The sequence below is a fragment of the Elephantulus edwardii genome, unplaced genomic scaffold, assembly GCF_000299155.1.
Source record: "Elephantulus edwardii isolate Elephantulus edwardi_28Jun2011 unplaced genomic scaffold, EleEdw1.0 scaffold00041, whole genome shotgun sequence".
Classification (NCBI taxonomy): Eukaryota; Metazoa; Chordata; class Mammalia; order Macroscelidea; family Macroscelididae; genus Elephantulus; species Elephantulus edwardii.
The window spans coordinates 20,190,417-20,198,349 of record NW_006399791.1 but is presented as its reverse complement, the minus strand read 5'-3'; positions in this window follow the sequence as shown (position 1 = coordinate 20,198,349).

Genomic DNA, 7,933 nt, shown 5'->3' with positions numbered 1-7,933 from the left:
AACAACAACAACAACAATGCCAGTATCTCCAGTGCGTTTTCCTTGGCTGCTGGAGTCCTAGAGCAGAGCCAGAACTCGGGTCAGTTCAGATGTTTTTTTCCTTCAGGCTGAGCAGCAATCCCTTCTAAATTAAATGCCAGGTGTGAAACAGGTTTCTCCTTTATGCTCCTCCACTGTGAATAAACAGAAATTCCTATGTAAGTATGAGATAATCCATGCATAATTCATTGCGGGTTTCGTTTTCCAGATGTGCACTCCAGCAGTTCCCGTGTCTCCTGTGGGGCTTTGTTTCTTTGAGACAGAATACTCCAGCTAGCCAGCTCCGGCTGCAGCTCCGGCTCCCCAGCCACCCTCCCTGGCTGTCCAGCTTCCCCTCACCTTAGCACCAAAACTCCCCCATGAGCTGCTGTCTGGGATCCTTGATCTGATCTTTGCCTTTCCATTGCCTTTTTATACTTCACTTTTTACTGTCCAAAGTTTTAAATTGATTTGCCTTTGTAAAGTAAACATATTGTGTTCAATGTGGAAGATTTATGGTTTCCTCTTGCTTAGCTATGGAAGTCCTCTCCCAAGATTGAGAAGATCTGTACATCTTAATATCATTTTTATTGTTATTTTATTATTTGTCATACTTATTATAATTTTAATATATTGTTTTATCAGAGCTGCACGATTGGACTTCCCTTCCCCCACCTTCTTGATACTTACTATGTGTCAAATACAGCTAAGCACTTTTCATGTGTATTTTAGGTACGATCTTTCGGGAAAACGAAGGTCAAACATCTATGCAGTGTCCTGTTGAACTTTCTGGTGTTGTGTGCTTCACACTCTACTGAGTGAAGGCTGTGTGAGTGTATATTGCAGACTAGTACTTACTGCTGCATGATTGTTAAAAAAAGTTTCCTACATGTTCTCCACTCTGTTTTCATCACTTGTAAATTAGTGGCTGCAAAGGTTGTTGAGGGGAGCTGTCGAATTAATAACATGTGAAGTGATTAAAATGGTGCCTGACCTATATGTTTGCTATTCTTATTTTATACACAGTGACAGCACAATAGCTAAGCACTCAGTTGTTATATGAAAAGCTAAAGAATCAAATTCAAAAGCTCTTCTAGGGGAGAAAAGGTCTGGTGATCTGCCCAATAAAGATTACAGCCTTGGAAATTCTCTATGATGCTTCTAGTCTGCCATGCATGGTTATGTCAAGTCAGAACTGACTAGACAGCACGTGGCAGCAGGAAAAATGCAGAGCGACTGTTAAGCTCTGCTGCTAACTGGAAGCTTGGAGATGAAGTCAACAATTCTGCAGGAAAAAGGCTTGGCTATCTGCTGCCACAAAGATGCATTTTCTCCGTTTTCCCTCCTCTACCCTGCATGAAGTCATAATAGGCTCATAGCTGATCCTTCAGTGGCTTTTTGGAGGCTGTAAATTACATGGGAGAGGAGACAGCTGTTAGTGGATTTGAACTGCCAGAAACAGCCAAGAAAATCTTACGAGGTAGTTCCACGTTGTTGTTTGCTTTCACTGCAATTCAGAGTCAGCTTAGCATCATCCAACCAGGACACCAGCAACAAGCACTGAAGGTTGTCATTCTATTCTTAATTTTAGATATAAGAGCACTGAGCTTGAACTTGCCCCATGACTTAACCACTCAGTGTTTCATGGAGCCCAGATAAATACATAAGTTAAAAAAAAATAACAAACAATGGAATATTATGCAGCATGCAGGAGCAATGATTTTGTAAATTATCATCTAACTTGGGAGGGACTGGAGAGCATTATGCTGAGTAAACTAACTCAGTTCCACAAGGATAAATATTGTATAAAACTTATTGTAGAATGTGTATAAGGATCCAAGAGGGTGGGAGAGGGTGGAAGCAGAGGGATGAGAATGTGCAGGGGGAGAGAGGGATTAATCATGGGATTGTACAATTTGATAGGTGGGGGGAAGGAAATTAAAAGAATCTGTTCTCTAAAACGATATATTTTAATTTTGTAAATAAATTAGTGTAAAATTTAAAAAAAAAATAAAGTGTTAAAAAAACCCAAAACACACAACAAAGCTTCAGGTGAGTTGCTTCTCACTCATAGCAGCAACATATGCAGCAAAGAACTGGGCTGGTGGCCTTTTCAGTGGCTGCTTTTTTCAGAAGTAGATGACAAGAATGTTTCCAAAGGTTCCTATGGGTAAACGCAACCCTCCAACCTTTCAATTAGTCACCAAGTTCACTAAATGACCTAGCAACTCTGAAGGGAGCCCTGGTAGCCTAGTGGCAAGAAATTGTGCTACCAACCAAAAGGCCTCTAATTCAAATCTACCAGAAAGATGAGCAATCACCTCCTGTGTGATTTATAACCTCTGACAGCATATAACAACATCACCACTATGTCCCTAAGTATTGTTTCTGAATTCAAATCTTGTGGCCTTCATGCACCACCCTTCTCTCTTGATTTTACCACCTATAAATTAACCTTGGAATTCTGGATTATTTCTAAACTGCAAAAGAAAAACAACAGCAACAGCAATAATATCAACAACATGAAAGCATCTCTGGAGTACAATTTGCACCACTGCAACATCTGTTTCCATAGGGTGGGAGTGCTTTGTTAGAACATTGCCAGGCCCCTCCCAAAGTGAATGAGGGGAAAATGAAATTGTCAACCTCATCACATTGTTTGTCATGCCAGGTGGATATCACAGGTGTTTCTTTAAAGGGACACTAGCTTAGTTTAAGTGTGCTTAGTTAATTCTTGTTGGCAATATTAATAAATGTCAGTTTGACATTAATGACCATTCTACACCTTTTCCTCATCTTCAACTACATCTTCTCCTAATTGTCAACAATGACCTTTATATTATATATCCAATACAGTTTGTTTCAGAGCTATTCTCCCCCCCCCCCAGTTTATGCATAGACTGTACATGCAGAATATCTGGAAACTAGAGTATGGGGTCATCATCTACTTTCACTTACCTAAGACAGGTTTCAATGAAAATGAAGGATTCTAATCTTCAGTTGAAAGTGGTACAGTGATCAGTTTTTCTGGGGGCCGTACACCTCAGATATAGCCATCAGCCATCTGTCATTGGAACCTCTTATGTTTCTGTGATGCTGAACAGATTATGGGGATGCTTTCATAGTAAAATGGACTAACAAGAAAGATCCATTGGTTTATATTTAAAAAAATCAGTCATTCTTTCCTCAATTGCCATTAAGGTGTTAGTTTCTTCTGAGGAAGCTAAGGCCGCTTTGGGGTGAGGTCCTCACTTCATCAGATGACTAGCACTGCATCCCGAAGCCTTCAGCCTAGCACCACGGCCTTTGTCTCTGAGCTAGTCTGTGTCTACTTGGTCCTTATTCTGCACGATGATGAGGTGAGCTTCACCGAGTATAAAATCAATGCCCTCATTAAAGCAGCCCGTGTTAATGCTGAACCTTTCTGGCCTGGCCTGTTTGCAAAGGCCCAGGAAATATCAGTGCTGGGAGCCTCATCTTCAGTGTGGGTGCTGCATGATCCACCCCTCTATCGTGCTGCTCCAGCTGAGAAGAAACTGTGAGCAAAGAAAGAAGAATCTGAAGAGTCTGATGATGACACGGTGTTTAGTTTTATTAACTAAACTCCCTTAAAAAAATTTTTTTTTATACTACTTTATTTATAAAGTTTGAATACATTGTTTTTTTACCTTGGGTCTTTCCCAGCTCCTCTACACCCTCTCCATCAAATTGTGTGGATCCTACGATTAACCCCCTCACCCATCCTCACCCTTCTGCTTCCACTCTTATGCCTCCCCCTCCTTGGAACCGCATACTCATTATACAATAGTGGTTTTATGCAGTATTTGTCCTTATGGGACTGAGTTAGTTCACTCAGCATGATGTTGAATAAAAAAATTCAGAACCCTTAAAAAAAAATCAGTCAGTGAAAGCCTCATGAACCAAACGGATATTATCTTCAACCAGTCATCTGGATGGTGCAGTACCAGTCAGAGCCAGTTACATATGAGTAGTCATGAATTGTCATTACTTTGTTGGCAGATAATAAGAACCAAGTCTACTGCTGCTTTCTTATTCTTCTTTTAATATAATGGTTCATACAGAACATTCCCTCAATAAAATAAGAAGAGGAGATTAAGTCACTTCACACAGGAAAGGTCACTAGTCTCTGAGAATGTAGAAAGTGTAAGTGATTTGAAAGCATATGACTCTACTTCTCACAGGATGGCTGCAAGTCAACAAACTCAAGTTTCCCATTTGTTTCATCCAACCAATGTGGGTAATTCTACTTACTTACAAAAATTTATATGATAATTAAGTGAAATCATAGTGAAGTGTCTAGAAAAAATAATAACAGTTGTTGATTCAATTATTTTTTTTTAATTTTCATTTTTATTATTTTTGTGTGCGTGTACCGTCAAATCAGATCTGACTGGTACAGGAGGAGATTGTCCCTCCTTCCCTGGCAGAGCATCTGGTGGATTCGAACCGTTCGCCTCTGAAATTATAGTTGCGGCTCCTTGCCACTAGGCCACCAGAGCTCCCCTTGTTGATTCAATTCTAATTGGTCTGTTCAGGTGTTCAATTTCTGTTTGTGTCAGTTTAGGTAGATTGTGCGTTTCTAAATATTTGTGCATTTCCTCAAGGTTTTCATATTTGTTTGAGCAGAGTTTTTCATAACATTCCAATGTTAGCCTTTTTATTTTTGTTTGTTCTATTGTAAGGTTGTCCATGTCACCTTTTATTTGTATTATTTGAGTTTTTTCCTTCTTTTCCTTTGTTAGGTTTCCTAGTAGTTTGTTGATTTTATTGACCTTTTCAAAGAACCAACTCCCAGTTTTGTTGATGGTTTCAATTGTTTTTCTGTTTTCTATTTCATTTATTTCTGCTCTAATTTTTATAATTTCGGGGTTTTTAGAGGGTGTCGGGTTTACTTGCTCTTCTTTTTCAGTTAAGGAATCAACGGTCATTTTTTTCCTGCCTTTTGCTGTGTTTGTTTATTGCTATAAATTGACCTCTCATTACTGCTTTGGCTGTTTCCCAAAGGTTTTGGTAAGTGATGTTTTCATTGTCATGTATTTCAAGAAACTTTTACTTTCATTTTTATTTCTTCTAGTAACCACTCACGTTCAGGCAAGGTGTTTTTCAGCTTCCACATGTATGATTTTTTTCCTCCTGTATCATCTTGTTATTAATTTCTTAATTTTGTAGCATTGTAGTGTGAGAAGGCGCTTTGTATTATTTCTATGTTTTTAAATTTATTGATGTTTGCTTTGTGATCTATTTTGGAGAACGTTCCATGCACATTGGAGAAGAAGGCATGCTATGTTTTTTTTTTTTTAGAATGCATTAGCCAATAAATATGTATGATGTCGATTTGGTTTATTGTGTGGTTTAATTCTACAGCATCTTTGCTGAGCTTCTTTCTGGAAGTTCTATCTTTTCTTTAGAGTGGTGTATTGAAGTCTCCAACTACTATAGTAGCGTTCTCTATTTCCTTTTTCAAATTTGTTAATGTTTGTTTTATATATTTTGCAGGTCTTCCATTTGGTGCATTGGTATTATTGTTATGTCCTTTTGTTCTATGTAATAACCTTCCTTGTCCTTTGTGAAGGTTTTTGCATTTAAATTTATTTTATCAGTGATTAATATGGGTACTCCTGCTTTGTTGTTGTTGTTGTTGTCATTTGCTTGGTATGTTTTTCCCACCTTTTTTTTGTTTGTTTTAGTCTTTATCTTCATTTTTCAGATGTGTCTCTTGTAGACAGCACATGGATGAATTTTGGTCTTTTATCCAATCTGCTACTTTTTTCTCTTCAGTGGTGAATCAAACCATTCACTTTCAGTGTGTTTATTGAGAGGCATGGTTTTATTGCTATCATTTTGTTGAGTTCTTTTTGGTGTTGTTGCTAGTTACTTTGGCCCATCCTGCTTTCTGTGGCACCTCTGTAAGAAGAATGTCTCTTAGTGTTTTCTACAATGCTGGTCTTGTTTTTAAAATTTACCTCAGGTTGTGTTTTTCTAAGAATATCTTGATCTTTTCTTCATGTTTGATGGGCAATTTTGCTGAGTACGGTATTCTTGGTTGACAGTTGTGTTATTTGAGTGTTTGATATATGGCCTTCCACTCTCTTCTTGCTCACATGGTTTCTGCTGAGAAATAGGCACTTAGTCTTATCTGATCTCCCTTATAGATTACTCTTTGTTTCTCCTGTGCTGCTTTCAGAATTCTCTCCTTACCTTTGGTCCTGGCAAATTTAACTATGATATGCCTTTGTGTTTTTCTTTTCAGGTCTATTCTATATGGTGTTCGCCCAGCTTGTTGAATATATATTCTTTTATTCTTCATTATGCCTGGGAAGTTTTCATCTAATAATTATTCTACAACTTTTTTGGAGCCTTTACTTGCTTCTTCCTATTCTGGGATTCTGATGATGTGCTTATTATTTCTCTTGATGGTGTCCTACATTGTTCTTAGGTTTTCTTCTTTTTCCCTTCTTTTTGATTCTTCATTTTACTCTAGCAGATGAGTGGTAACAATTCTATCTTCTTTTTCACTGGTTCTGTCTTCCATCCCTTCAATCCTTTCAAATGTCCCTTCATCATGTAGACAGCGTCTGAAACATTGGACCTCATATTCTGGATTGTGGTTTCTTATTTTTCCAGATCCTCTAATGCCTCATTTGTTTTTCTGCATTTCTTGGATTATTTTTAAAGCTCCTGGTTTTTGCTTGCAGTATCCTATGATTCTTCAAGTTTGTTTTTCACCCATGGGAAATATTCAATCATTGTTTCTTTATTTTCTGTGTCAGAAAGTTCTATTAGATTTTCTGGCTTCAGGAAATCCATTGATACTGTATAATCTTTTGGACATGATGTGCAGAGAGCAAAGCACAGAGGGCGGCATTCACAGAGCTACATGCAGAGAGCGATGCCCAGAGAGCAAGCAGGATGGTAGGAATTTGAGTGAGAACTATTATTAAAATTATTACTTTGGAATCCACAGGAGCAGCAAACCACCAGCCTTCACAGGAGCCACCAGCCGAGCTACTGTGGGACCCACATGCCAGGAGCAAGCAGAACAGTGGAAAATGAACTGAGTTTTCTTAAGCTGTGCTAGACCCAGAGCCCTACTGGGCAAGAGCTGCCAGGTGAGATCCAGACAGGTGGAATTTGAGTGAGGACCCTGCACGTGCCCACTCAGACAGCTGGAATCTGTGTGAGGTTCCCGAGCATGCAGCCCTGCTCCCGTGTCCACCCCCATGCCCGTTCTTCCCAGCACCTGAGCCTCCATGTCCTGTCAACTAACTTACCTTTAATCCAGAGCACCTTGATCTGACTTAGGTGCACAGGCCCTAAATGGAAACTTCCCTTGAGTCAGAAGTTTAGAGAGACACACAGACAGTGTAGTTGTTCCACCTTCTTCTAGAGCAGTGACTTCATATCAAGAACCTATCATCACCTCAGGCATAGAAAACTTTACCACAGCAATGTCATGTAAGAAGCAATCCACGTCACATCCCCCATATAATTTCTTACACATGCAAACCAATTTCTTACACATGCAAACCTGTTCTCTACTGTTTTAGGATATCAAGTATCTTGATAACACACCCTACTTTCAGGTTCAACAATGTGATAGACACTGTTGTCTTGAATGCACAAGTAAGACTTTGAGTATCTCGTACTAAGACATCAGACGATGATTAACCTCCACTCTTTGGAATCCAGGATATAGAAGTCAGAACTAGGCCCTAGATGTCAATCAATATTTTTTAGGACTTCAAGTAGTGGTACAAGCAGTTAAGTATTTAAATATATTTTAAAACGGTAGTTCAAGCCCCCATTGATGAATCATAGAATAAAGATATAGTGTTCTGATTCCTTAAAAATTCTTTTTCAAACGTGATTAATCTCATATGTGGGGATTGTTCAT